Source organism: Lathamus discolor, chromosome W (assembly GCF_037157495.1).
Source record: "Lathamus discolor isolate bLatDis1 chromosome W, bLatDis1.hap1, whole genome shotgun sequence".
NCBI classification, from domain to species: domain Eukaryota; kingdom Metazoa; phylum Chordata; class Aves; order Psittaciformes; family Psittacidae; genus Lathamus; species Lathamus discolor.
In genome coordinates, this window is record NC_088908.1 from 39,764,455 (window position 1) to 39,779,055 (window position 14,601).

Consider the following 14,601-nt stretch of genomic DNA (forward strand, 5'->3'; position numbering starts at 1 on the left):
AACTTGGCAAAAATAGGATCGAAATGGGCAAGCATGGGATAGAAATGTCAAAAATTGTTGAGAAATAGCCAAAAATGGTTTTATAGGGGTTAGAAACGGGTACACATGAGTGAGAAATGGCCAAAAATGGTTCCAGACAGGTTAGAAGGGAGTAAAAATGGGTTAGCTAAGGCCCAAGATGGCTGAAAGCGGGTAAGAAATAGGCAAAAATGAGTAAGGAAAGGGAAAACAATGGCTAAAAATGGGTTAGAAATGCGCAAAAAGGGGTTAGAAATGGCCAAAGCCTACTTAAACCGACTTAGAAGTGCGAAAACGTGGTTTCGAAATGGCTAAAACTGGCTTTGAAAGAGGCCAATGTGGCATAAAAAAGGTTAGAAACGGCCCAAAATTGCTCAAAAGGGGTTAGAGAGGTGCTAAGAAATGGGTTAGAATTGGCAAAAAGAGCATAAAACATTTTGGAAATGGGCAAAAAATGGATTAGAAGTGGGCAAAAATAGTTGAGAAATGGCCAAATATGGCGAAATACAGGTAAGGAATGGGCACAAAATAGTTCGAAAAGGAAGCAAATGGCTTGAAACGGGTTGAAAGTGGGCCAGAATATGAGAGAAACGGCAAAAAATGGCTTAAAGAGGGTTTCAGATTGGCAAAAAAGGGAGAGAAATGGCCAAGGTTGCTTAACAGTAGCCAGAAATGGCTTGAAATGGGTTAGAAATAGGCAAATTGTTTAGAAAAGAGCAAAAAAGGCTTAAAATGGGTTGAAATGGGCCAGAAATGGTTTAGAAATAGCTAAAAATGACTTAAAAGGAATTAGAAGTGGGAAAAAATGGAATAGAAATGGCCAAAATGGCCTAAAACTTTTCTGAAACATCCAAGAGTGCGTAAGAAATGGGAAAAAAGAAGGCTTGAAAGTAGCTAGAAAAGGGCAAAAGCCGGTTAGAAATGGCCAAAAATGTCTTAAAACGAGTGTCAAATGGGCAAAAATGGGATAGAAATGGGAAAAAGTGTTTAGAAATTGCCAAGAATGGCTAAAAACGGGATAGAAAAGGGCAGAACCAGGTCAGATAGGGACAAAAAATGGTTGAAAACAGGAAAGAAAGGGGTTAGCAAAGGAAAGAAATGGCTTAAAACGGGTTAGAAATTGAGAGAAGTGGGTTAGGAAAGGAAAAATAGAGGCTTAAAATGACTTAGAAATGGCCAAAAATGTTTCCAGACAGGTTAGAAGTGGGTAAAAATGGGTTAGAAAAGGCCAAAAGCGGGTTAGAAATAGATGAAATTGCCAAAAAGTGGGTTCAATAGGGCAAAAAATGGGTTAGAAATGGCCAAAAAATGCTTGGAACGGGCTAGAAATGGCCAAAAATGGGCTAGAAATAGACCAAAACGGCACAAAACAGGTTAGAAATGGTCAAAAACAGTTCGGAAAAGGCAAAACAGCGGCGTAAAACGGGTTGAAACTTGGCAAAAATAGGATCGAAATGGGCAAGCATGGGATAGAAATGTCAAAAGTTGTTGAGAAATAGCCAAAAATGGTTTTAAAGGGGTTAGAAACGGGTACACATGAGTGAGAAATGGCCAAAAATGGTTCCAGACAGGTTAGAAGGGAGTAAAAATGGGTTAGCTAAGGCCCAAGATGGCTGAAAGCGGGTAAGAAATAGGCAAAAATGAGTAAGGAAAGGGAAAATAATGGCTAAAAATTGGTTAGAAATGCGCAAAAAGGGGTTAGAAATGGCCAAAGCCTACTTAAACCGACTTAGAAGTGCGAAAACGTGGTTTCGAAATGGCTAAAACTGGCTTTGAAAGAGGCCAATGTGGCATAAAAAAGGTTAGAAACGGCCCAAAATTGCTCAAAACGGGTTAGAACGGTGCTAAGAAATGGGTTAGAATTGGCAAAAAGAGCATAAAACATTTTGGAAATGGGCAAAAAATGGATTAGAAATGGGCAAAAAATGGATTAGAAGTGGGCAAAAATAGTTGAGAAATGGCCAAATATGGCGAAATACAGGTAAGGAATGGGCACAAAATAGTTCGAAAAGGAAGCAAATGCCTTGAAACAGGTTGAAAGTGGGCCAGAATATGAGAGAAACGGCCAAAAATGGATTAAAGAGGGTTTCAGATTGTCAAAAAAAGGAGAGAAATGGCCAAGGTTGCTTAACAGTAGCCAGAAATGGCTTGAAATGGGTTAGAAATAGGCAAATTGTTTAGAAAAAAGCAAAAAAGGCTTAAAATGGGTTGAAATGGGCCAAAAATGCTTTAGAAATAGCTAAAAATGACTTAAAAGGAATTAGAAGTGGGAAAAAATGGAATAGAAATGGCCAAAATGGCCTAAAACTTTTCTGAAACATCCAAGAGTGCGTAAGAAATGGGAAAAAAGAAGGCTTGAAAGTAGCTAGAAAAGGGCAAAAGCAGGTTAGAAAAGGGCAAAAGCAGGTTAGAAATGGCCAAAAATGGCTTTAAACGAGTGTCAAACGGGCAAAAATGGGATAGAAATGGGAAAAAGTGTTTAGAAATTGCCAAGAATGGCTTAAAACGGGATAGAAAAGGGCAGAACCAGGTCAGAAAGGGACAAAAATGGTTGAAAACAGGAAAGAAAGTGGTTAGGAAAGGAAAGGAATGGCTTAAAACGGGTTAGAAATTGACAGAAATGGGTTAGGAAAGGAAAAATAGAGGCTTAAAATGACTTAGAAATGGCCAAAAATGTTTCCAGACAGGTTAGAAGTGGGTAAAAAGGGGTTAGAAAAGGCCAAAAGCGGGCTAGAAATAGATGAAATTGGCAAAATGTCGGTTCAATAGGGCAAAAAAATGGGTTAGAAAAGACCAAAAAATGCTTTGAACTGGCTAGAAATGGCCAAAAATGGGCTAGAAATAGACCAAAATGGCACAAAACAGGTTAGAAATGGTCAAAAACAGTTCAGAAAAGGCAAAACCGCGGCGTAAAACGGGTTGAAACTTGGCAAAAATAGGATCGAAATGGGCAAGCATGGGATAGAAATGTCAAAAATTGTTGAGAAATAGCCAAAAATGGTTTTATAGGGGTTAGAAACGGGTACACATGAGTGAGAAATGGCCAAAAATGGTTCCAGACAGGTTAGAAGGGAGTAAAAATGGGTTAGCTAAGGCCCAAGATGGCTGAAAGCGGGTAAGAAATAGGCAAAAATGAGTAAGGAAAGGGAAAATAATGGCTAAAAATGGGTTAGAAATGCGCAAAAAGGGGTTAGAAATGGCCAAAGCCTACTTAAACCGACTTAGAAGTGCGAAAACGTGGTTTCGAAATGGCTAAAAGTGGCTTTGAAAGAGGCCAATGTGGCATAAAAAAGGTTACAAACGGCCCAAAATTGCTCAAAACGGGTTAGAACGGTGCTAAGAAATGGGTTAGAATTGGCAAAAAGAGCATAAAACATTTTGGAAATGGGCAAAAAATGGATTAGAAGTGGGCAAAAATAGTTGAGAAATGGCCAAATATGGCGAAATACAGGTAAGGAATGGGCACAAAATAGTTCGAAAAGGAAGCAAATGCCTTGAAACAGGTTGAAAGTGGGCCAGAATATGAGAGAAACGGCAAAAAATGGCTTAAAGAGGGTTTCAGATTGGCAAAAAAGGGAGAGAAATGGCCAAGGTTGCTTAACAGTAGCCAGAAATGGCTTGAAATGGGTTAGAAATAGGCAAATTGTTTAGAAAAGAGCAAAAAAGGCTTAAAATGGGTTGAAATGGGCCAGGAATGGTTTAGAAATAGCTAAAAATGACTTAAAAGGAATTAGAAGTGGGAAAAAATGGAATAGAAATGGCCAAAATGGCCTAAAACTTTTCTGAAACATCCAAGAGTGCGTAAGAAATGGGAAAAAAGAAGGCTTGAAAGTAGCTAGAAAAGGGCAAAAGCAGGTTAGAAAAGGGCAAAAGCAGGTTAGAAATGGCCAAAAATGGCTTAAAACGAGTGTCAAACGGGCAAAAATGGGATAGAAATGGGAAAAAGTGTTTAGAAATTGCCAAGAATGGCTTAAAACGGGATAGAAAAGGGCAGAACCAGGCCAGAAAGGGACAAAAATGGTTGAAAACAGGAAAGAAAGTGGTTAGGAAAGGAAAGGAATGGCTTAAAACGGGTTAGAAATTGACAGAAATGGGTTAGGAAAGGAAAAATAGAGGCTTAAAATGACTTAGAAATGGCCAAAAATGTTTCCAGACAGGTTAGAAGTGGGTAAAAAGGGGTTAGAAAAGGCCAAAAGCGGGCTAGAAATAGATGAAATTGCCAAAAAGTGGGTTCAATAGGGCAAAAAATGGGTTAGAAATGGCCAAAAAATGCTTGGAACGGGCTAGAAATGGCCAAAAATGGGCTAGAAATAGACCAAAACGGCACAAAACAGGTTAGAAATGGTCAAAAACAGTTCGGAAAAGGCAAAACAGCGGCGTAAAACGGGTTGAAACTTGGCAAAAATAGGATCGAAATGGGCAAGCATGGGATAGAAATGTCAAAAGTTGTTGAGAAATAGCCAAAAATAGTTTTATAGGGGTTAGAAACGGGTACACATGAGTGACAAATGGCCAAAAATGGTTCCAGACAGGTTAGAAGGGAGTAAAAATGGGTTAGCTAAGGCCCAAGATGGCTGAAAGCGGGTAAGAAATAGGCAAAAATGAGTAAGGAAAGGGAAAACAATGGCTAAAAATGGGTTAGAAATGCGCAAAAAGGGGTTAGAAATGGCCAAAGCCTACTTAAACCGACTTAGAAGTGCGAAAACGTGGTTTCGAAATGGCTAAAACTGGCTTTGAAAGAGGCCAATGTGGCATAAAAAAGGTTACAAACGGCCCAAAATTGCTCAAAACGGGTTAGAACGGTGCTAAGAAATGGGTTAGAATTGGCAAAAAGAGCATAAAACATTTTGGAAATGGGCAAAAAATGGATTAGAAGTGGGCAAAAATAGTTTAGAAATGGCCAAACATGGCGAAATACAGGTAAGGAATGGGCACAAAATAGTTCGAAAAGGAAGCAAATGCCTTGAAACAGGTTGAAAGTGGGCCAGAATATGAGAGAAACGGCCAAAAATGGATTAAAGAGGGTTTCAGATTGTCAAAAAAAGGAGAGAAATGGCCAAGGTTGCTTAACAGTAGCCAGAAATGGCTTTAAATGGGTTAGAAATAGGCAAATTGTTTAGAAAAAAGCAAAAAAGGCTTAAAATGGGTTGAAATGGGCCAAAAATGCTTTAGAAATAGCTAAAAATGACTTAAAAGGAATTAGAAGTGGGAAAAAATGGAATAGAAATGGCCAAAATGGCCTAAAACTTTTCTGAAACATCCAAGAGTGCGTAAGAAATGGGAAAAAAGAAGGCTTGAAAGTAGCTAGAAAAGGGCAAAAGCAGGTTAGAAAAGGGCAAAAGCAGGTTAGAAATGGCCAAAAATGGCTTAAAACGAGTGTCAAACGGGCAAAAATGGGATAGAAATGGGAAAAAGTGTTTAGAAATTGCCAAGAATGGCTTAAAACGGGATAGAAAAGGGCAGAACCAGGTCAGAAAGGGACAAAAATGGTTGAAAACAGGAAAGAAAGTGGTTAGGAAAGGAAAGGAATGGCTTAAAACGGGTTAGAAATTGACAGAAATGGGTTAGGAAAGGAAAAATAGAGGCTTAAAATGACTTAGAAATGGCCAAAAATGTTTCCAGACAGGTTAGAAGTGGGTAAAAAGGGGTTAGAAAAGGCCAAAAGCGGGCTAGAAATAGATGAAATTGGCAAAATGTCGGTTCAATAGGGCAAAAAAATGGGTTAGAAAAGACCAAAAAATGCTTTGAACTGGCTAGAAATGGCCAAAAATGGGCTAGAAATAGACCAAAATGGCACAAAACAGGTTAGAAATGGTCAAAAACAGTTCAGAAAAGGCAAAACCGCGGCGTAAAACGGGTTGAAACTTGGCAAAAATAGGATCGAAATGGGCAAGCATGGGATAGAAATGTCAAAAATTGTTGAGAAATAGCCAAAAATGGTTTTATAGGGGTTAGAAACGGGTACACATGAGTGAGAAATGGCCAAAAATGGTTCCAGACAGGTTAGAAGGGAGTAAAAATGGGTTAGCTAAGGCCCAAGATGGCTGAAAGCGGGTAAGAAATAGGCAAAAATGAGTAAGGAAAGGGAAAATAATGGCTAAAAATGGGTTAGAAATGCGCAAAAAGGGGTTAGAAATGGCCAAAGCCTACTTAAACCGACTTAGAAGTGCGAAAACGTGGTTTCGAAATGGCTAAAAGTGGCTTTGAAAGAGGCCAATGTGGCATAAAAAAGGTTACAAACGGCCCAAAATTGCTCAAAACGGGTTAGAACGGTGCTAAGAAATGGGTTAGAATTGGCAAAAAGAGCATAAAACATTTTGGAAATGGGCAAAAAATGGATTAGAAGTGGGCAAAAATAGTTGAGAAATGGCCAAATATGGCGAAATACAGGTAAGGAATGGGCACAAAATAGTTCGAAAAGGAAGCAAATGCCTTGAAACAGGTTGAAAGTGGGCCAGAATATGAGAGAAACGGCAAAAAATGGCTTAAAGAGGGTTTCAGATTGGCAAAAAAGGGAGAGAAATGGCCAAGGTTGCTTAACAGTAGCCAGAAATGGCTTGAAATGGGTTAGAAATAGGCAAATTGTTTAGAAAAGAGCAAAAAAGGCTTAAAATGGGTTGAAATGGGCCAGGAATGGTTTAGAAATAGCTAAAAATGACTTAAAAGGAATTAGAAGTGGGAAAAAATGGAATAGAAATGGCCAAAATGGCCTAAAACTTTTCTGAAACATCCAAGAGTGCGTAAGAAATGGGAAAAAAGAAGGCTTGAAAGTAGCTAGAAAAGGGCAAAAGCAGGTTAGAAAAGGGCAAAAGCAGGTTAGAAATGGCCAAAAATGGCTTAAAACGAGTGTCAAACGGGCAAAAATGGGATAGAAATGGGAAAAAGTGTTTAGAAATTGCCAAGAATGGCTTAAAACGGGATAGAAAAGGGCAGAACCAGGCCAGAAAGGGACAAAAATGGTTGAAAACAGGAAAGAAAGTGGTTAGGAAAGGAAAGGAATGGCTTAAAACGGGTTAGAAATTGACAGAAATGGGTTAGGAAAGGAAAAATAGAGGCTTAAAATGACTTAGAAATGGCCAAAAATGTTTCCAGACAGGTTAGAAGTGGGTAAAAAGGGGTTAGAAAAGGCCAAAAGCGGGCTAGAAATAGATGAAATTGCCAAAAAGTGGGTTCAATAGGGCAAAAAATGGGTTAGAAATGGCCAAAAAATGCTTGGAACGGGCTAGAAATGGCCAAAAATGGGCTAGAAATAGACCAAAACGGCACAAAACAGGTTAGAAATGGTCAAAAACAGTTCGGAAAAGGCAAAACAGCGGCGTAAAACGGGTTGAAACTTGGCAAAAATAGGATCGAAATGGGCAAGCATGGGATAGAAATGTCAAAAGTTGTTGAGAAATAGCCAAAAATAGTTTTATAGGGGTTAGAAACGGGTACACATGAGTGACAAATGGCCAAAAATGGTTCCAGACAGGTTAGAAGGGAGTAAAAATGGGTTAGCTAAGGCCCAAGATGGCTGAAAGCGGGTAAGAAATAGGCAAAAATGAGTAAGGAAAGGGAAAACAATGGCTAAAAATGGGTTAGAAATGCGCAAAAAGGGGTTAGAAATGGCCAAAGCCTACTTAAACCGACTTAGAAGTGCGAAAACGTGGTTTCGAAATGGCTAAAAGTGGCTTTGAAAGAGGCCAATGTGGCATAAAAAAGGTTACAAACGGCCCAAAATTGCTCAAAACGGGTTAGAACGGTGCTAAGAAATGGGTTAGAATTGGCAAAAAGAGCATAAAACATTTTGGAAATGGGCAAAAAATGGATTAGAAGTGGGCAAAAATAGTTGAGAAATGGCCAAATATGGCGAAATACAGGTAAGGAATGGGCACAAAATAGTTCGAAAAGGAAGCAAATGCCTTGAAACAGGTTGAAAGTGGGCCAGAATATGAGAGAAACGGCAAAAAATGGCTTAAAGAGGGTTTCAGATTGGCAAAAAAGGGAGAGAAATGGCCAAGGTTGCTTAACAGTAGCCAGAAATGGCTTGAAATGGGTTAGAAATAGGCAAATTGTTTAGAAAAGAGCAAAAAAGGCTTAAAATGGGTTGAAATGGGCCAGGAATGGTTTAGAAATAGCTAAAAATGACTTAAAAGGAATTAGAAGTGGGAAAAAATGGAATAGAAATGGCCAAAATGGCCTAAAACTTTTCTGAAACATCCAAGAGTGCGTAAGAAATGGGAAAAAAGAAGGCTTGAAAGTAGCTAGAAAAGGGCAAAAGCAGGTTAGAAAAGGGCAAAAGCAGGTTAGAAATGGCCAAAAATGGCTTAAAACGAGTGTCAAACGGGCAAAAATGGGATAGAAATGGGAAAAAGTGTTTAGAAATTGCCAAGAATGGCTTAAAACGGGATAGAAAAGGGCAGAACCAGGCCAGAAAGGGACAAAAATGGTTGAAAACAGGAAAGAAAGTGGTTAGGAAAGGAAAGGAATGGCTTAAAACGGGTTAGAAATTGACAGAAATGGGTTAGGAAAGGAAAAATAGAGGCTTAAAATGACTTAGAAATGGCCAAAAATGTTTCCAGACAGGTTAGAAGTGGGTAAAAAGGGGTTAGAAAAGGCCAAAAGCGGGCTAGAAATAGATGAAATTGCCAAAAAGTGGGTTCAATAGGGCAAAAAATGGGTTAGAAATGGCCAAAAAATGCTTGGAACGGGCTAGAAATGGCCAAAAATGGGCTAGAAATAGACCAAAACGGCACAAAACAGGTTAGAAATGGTCAAAAACAGTTCGGAAAAGGCAAAACAGCGGCGTAAAACGGGTTGAAACTTGGCAAAAATAGGATCGAAATGGGCAAGCATGGGATAGAAATGTCAAAAGTTGTTGAGAAATAGCCAAAAATAGTTTTATAGGGGTTAGAAACGGGTACACATGAGTGACAAATGGCCAAAAATGGTTCCAGACAGGTTAGAAGGGAGTAAAAATGGGTTAGCTAAGGCCCAAGATGGCTGAAAGCGGGTAAGAAATAGGCAAAAATGAGTAAGGAAAGGGAAAACAATGGCTAAAAATGGGTTAGAAATGCGCAAAAAGGGGTTAGAAATGGCCAAAGCCTACTTAAACCGACTTAGAAGTGCGAAAACGTGGTTTCGAAATGGCTAAAACTGGCTTTGAAAGAGGCCAATGTGGCATAAAAAAGGTTACAAACGGCCCAAAATTGCTCAAAACGGGTTAGAACGGTGCTAAGAAATGGGTTAGAATTGGCAAAAAGAGCATAAAACATTTTGGAAATGGGCAAAAAATGGATTAGAAGTGGGCAAAAATAGTTTAGAAATGGCCAAACATGGCGAAATACAGGTAAGGAATGGGCACAAAATAGTTCGAAAAGGAAGCAAATGCCTTGAAACAGGTTGAAAGTGGGCCAGAATATGAGAGAAACGGCCAAGAATGGATTAAAGAGGGTTTCAGATTGTCAAAAAAAGGAGAGAAATGGCCAAGGTTGCTTAACAGTAGCCAGAAATGGCTTTAAATGGGTTAGAAATAGGCAAATTGTTTAGAAAAAAGCAAAAAAGGCTTAAAATGGGTTGAAATGGGCCAAAAATGCTTTAGAAATAGCTAAAAATGACTTAAAAGGAATTAGAAGTGGGAAAAAATGGAATAGAAATGGCCAAAATGGCCTAAAACTTTTCTGAAACATCCAAGAGTGCGTAAGAAATGGGAAAAAAGAAGGCTTGAAAGTAGCTAGAAAAGGGCAAAAGCAGGTTAGAAAAGGGCAAAAGCAGGTTAGAAATGGCCAAAAATGGCTTAAAACGAGTGTCAAACGGGCAAAAATGGGATAGAAATGGGAAAAAGTGTTTAGAAATTGCCAAGAATGGCTTAAAACGGGATAGAAAAGGGCAGAACCAGGTCAGAAAGGGACAAAAATGGTTGAAAACAGGAAAGAAAGTGGTTAGGAAAGGAAAGGAATGGCTTAAAACGGGTTAGAAATTGACAGAAATGGGTTAGGAAAGGAAAAATAGAGGCTTAAAATGACTTAGAAATGGCCAAAAATGTTTCCAGACAGGTTAGAAGTGGGTAAAAAGGGGTTAGAAAAGGCCAAAAGCGGGCTAGAAATAGATGAAATTGGCAAAATGTCGGTTCAATAGGGCAAAAAAATGGGTTAGAAAAGACCAAAAAATGCTTTGAACTGGCTAGAAATGGCCAAAAATGGGCTAGAAATAGACCAAAATGGCACAAAACAGGTTAGAAATGGTCAAAAACAGTTCAGAAAAGGCAAAACCGCGGCGTAAAACGGGTTGAAACTTGGCAAAAATAGGATCGAAATGGGCAAGCATGGGATAGAAATGTCAAAAATTGTTGAGAAATAGCCAAAAATGGTTTTATAGGGGTTACAAACGGGTACACATGAGTGAGAAATGGCCAAAAATGGTTCCAGACAGGTTAGAAGGGAGTAAAAATGGGTTAGCTAAGGCCCAAGATGGCTGAAAGCGGGTAAGAAATAGGCAAAAATGAGTAAGGAAAGGGAAAATAATGGCTAAAAATGGGTTAGAAATGCGCAAAAAGGGGTTAGAAATGGCCAAAGCCTACTTAAACCGACTTAGAAGTGCGAAAACGTGGTTTCGAAATGGCTAAAAGTGGCTTTGAAAGAGGCCAATGTGGCATAAAAAAGGTTAGAAACGGCCCAAAATTGCTCAAAACGGGTTAGAACGGTGCTAAGAAATGGGTTAGAATTGGCAAAAAGAGCATAAAACATTTTGGAAATGGGCAAAAAATGGATTAGAAGTGGGCAAAAATAGTTTAGAAATGGCCAAATATGGCGAAATACAGGTAAGGAATGGGCACAAAATAGTTCGAAAAGGAAGCAAATGCCTTGAAACAGGTTGAAAGTGGGCCAGAATATGAGAGAAACGGCAAAAAATGGCTTAAAGAGGGTTTCAGATTGGCAAAAAAGGGAGAGAAATGGCCAAGGTTGCTTAACAGTAGCCAGAAATGGCTTGAAATGGGTTAGAAATAGGCAAATTGTTTAGAAAAGAGCAAAAAAGGCTTAAAATGGGTTGAAATGGGCCAAAAATGCTTTAGAAATAGCTAAAAATGACTTAAAAGGAATTAGAAGTGGGAAAAAATGGAATAGAAATGGCCAAAATGGCCTAAAACTTTTCTGAAACTTCCAAGAGTGCGAAAGAAATGAGAAAAAAGAAAGCTTGAAAGTAGCTAGAAAAGGGCAAAAGCAGGTTAGAAAAGGGCAAAAGCAGGTTAGAAATGGCCAAAAATGGCTTAAAACGAGTGTCAAACGGGCAAAAATGGGATAGAAATGGGAAAAAGTGTTTAGAAATTGCCAAGAATGGCTTAAAACGGGATAGAAAAGGGCAGGACCAGGTCAGAAAGGGACAAAAATGGTTGAAAACAGGAAAGAAAGTGGTTCGGAAAGGAAAGGAATGGCTTAAAACGGGTTAGAAATTGACGGAAATGGGTTAGGAAAGGAAAAATAGAGGCTTAAAATGACTTAGAAATGGCCAAAAATGTTTCCAGACAGGTTAGAAGTGGGTAAAAATGGCTTAGAAAAGGCCAAAAGCGGGCTAGAAATAGATGAAATTGGCAAAAAGTGGGTTCAATAGGGAAAAAAATGGGTTAGAAAACACCAAAAAATGCTTGGAACGGGCTAGAAATGGCCAAAAATGGGCTAGAAATAGACCAAAACGGCACAAAACAGGTTAGAAATGGTCAAAAACAGTTCAGAAAAAGCAAAACCGCGGCGTAAAACGGGTTGAAACTTGGCAAAAATAGGATCGAAATGGGCAAGCATGGGATAGAAATGTCAAAAATTGTTGAGAAATAGCCAAAAATGGTTTTATAGGGGTTAGAAACGGGTACACATGAGTGACAAATGGCCAAAAATGGTTCCAGACAGGTTAGAAGGGAGTAAAAATGGGTTAGCTAAGGCCCAAGATGGCTGAAAGCGGGTAAGAAATAGGCAAAAATGAGTAAGGAAAGGGAAAATAATGGCTAAAAATGGGTTAGAAATGCGCAAAAAGGGGTTAGAAATGGCCAAAGCCTACTTAAACCGACTTAGAAGTGCGAAAACGTGGTTTCGAAATGGCTAAAAGTGGCTTTGAAAGAGGCCAATGTGGCATAAAAAAGGTTACAAACGGCCCAAAATTGCTCAAAACGGGTTAGAACGGTGCTAAGAAATGGGTTACAATAGGCAAAAAGAGCATAAAACATTTTGGAAATGGGCAAAAAATGGATTAGAAGTGGGCAAAAATAGTTGAGAAATGGCCAAATATGGCGAAATACAGGTAAGGAATGGGCACAAAATAGTTCGAAAAGGAAGCAAATGCCTTGAAACAGGTTGAAAGTGGGCCAGAATATGAGAGAAACGGCAAAAAATGACTTAAAGAGGGTTTCAGATTGGCAAAAAAGGGAGAGAAATGGCCAAGGTTGCTTAACATTAGCCAGAAATGGCTTTAAATGGGTTAGAAATAGGCAAATTGTTTAGAAAAGAGCAAAAAAGGCTTAAAATGGGTTGAAATGGGCCAAAAATGCTTTAGAAATAGCTATAAATGACTTAAAAGGAATTAGAAGTGGGAAAAAATGGAATAGAAATGGCCAAAATGGCCTAAAACTTTTCTGAAACTTCCAAGAGTGCGAAAGAAATGAGAAAAAAGAAAGCTTGAAAGTAGCTAGAAAAGGGCAAAAGCAGGTTAGAAAAGGGCAAAAGCAGGTTAGAAATGGCCAAAAATGGCTTAAAACGAGTGTCAAACGGGCAAAAATGGGATAGAAATGGGAAAAAGTGTTTAGAAATTGCCAAGAATGGCTTAAAACGGGATAGAAAAGGGCAGGACCAGGTCAGAAAGGGACAAAAATGGTTGAAAACAGGAAAGAAAGTGGTTCGGAAAGGAAAGGAATGGCTTAAAACGGGTTAGAAATTGACGGAAATGGGTTAGGAAAGGAAAAATAGAGGCTTAAAATGACTTAGAAATGGCCAAAAATGTTTCCAGACAGGTTAGAAGTGGGTAAAAATGGCTTAGAAAAGGCCAAAAGCGGGCTAGAAATAGATGAAATTGGCAAAAAGTGGGTTCAATAGGGCAAAAAATGGGTTAGAAAACACCAAAAAATGCTTTGAACGGGCTAGAAATGGCCAAAAATGGGCTAGAAATAGACCAAAACGGCACAAAACAGGTTAGAAATGGTCAAAAACAGTTCAGAAAAAGCAAAACCACGGCGTAAAACGGGTTGAAACTTGGCAAAAATAGGATCGAAATGGGCAAGCATGGGATAGAAATGTCAAAAATTGTTGAGAAATAGCCAAAAATGGTTTTATAGGGGTTAGAAACGGGTACACATGAGTGACAAATGGCCAAAAATGGTTCCAGACAGGTTAGAAGGGAGTAAAAATGGGTTAGCTAAGGCCCAAGATGGCTGAAAGCGGGTAAGAAATAGGCAAAAATGAGTAAGGAAAGGGAAAATAATGGCTAAAAATGGGTTAGAAATGCGCAAAAAGGGGTTAGAAATGGCCAAAGCCTACTTAAACCGACTTAGAAGTGCGAAAACGTGGTTTCGAAATGGCTAAAAGTGGCTTTGAAAGAGGCCAATGTGGCATAAAAAAGGTTACAAACGGCCCAAAATTGCTCAAAACGGGTTAGAACGGTGCTAAGAAATGGGTTACAATAGGCAAAAAGAGCATAAAACATTTTGGAAATGGGCAAAAAATGGATTAGAAGTGGGCAAAAATAGTTGAGAAATGGCCAAATATGGCGAAATACAGGTAAGGAATGGGCACAAAATAGTTCGAAAAGGAAGCAAATGCCTTGAAACAGGTTGAAAGTGGGCCAGAATATGAGAGAAACGGCAAAAAATGGCTTAAAGAGGGTTTCAGATTGGCAAAAAAGGGAGAGAAATGGCCAAGGTTGCTTAACATTAGCCAGAAATGGCTTTAAATGGGTTAGAAATAGGCAAATTGTTTAGAAAAGAGCAAAAAAGGCTTAAAATGGGTTGAAATGGGCCAAAAATGCTTTAGAAATAGCTATAAATGACTTAAAAGGAATTAGAAGTGGGAAAAAATGGAATAGAAATGGCCAAAATGGCCTAAAACTTTTCTGAAACTTCCAAGAGTGCGAAAGAAATGAGAAAAAAGAAAGCTTGAAAGTAGCTAGAAAAGGGCAAAAGCAGGTTAGAAAAGGGCAAAAGCAGGTTAGAAATGGCCAAAAATGGCTTAAAACGAGTGTCAAACGGGCAAAAATGGGATAGAAATGGGAAAAAGTGTTTAGAAATTGCCAAGAATGGCTTAAAACGGGATAGAAAAGGGCAGGACCAGGTCAGAAAGGGACAAAAATGGTTGAAAACAGGAAAGAAAGTGGTTCGGAAAGGAAAGGAATGGCTTAAAACGGGTTAGAAATTGACGGAAATGGGTTAGGAAAGGAAAAATAGAGGCTTAAAATGACTTAGAAATGGCCAAAAATGTTTCCAGACAGGTTAGAAGTGGGTAAAAATGGCTTAGAAAAGGCCAAAAGCGGGCTAGAAATAGATGAAATTGGCAAAAAGTGGGTTCAATAGGGAAAAAAATGGGTTAGAAAACACCAAAAAATGCTTGGAACGGGCTAGAAATGGCCAAA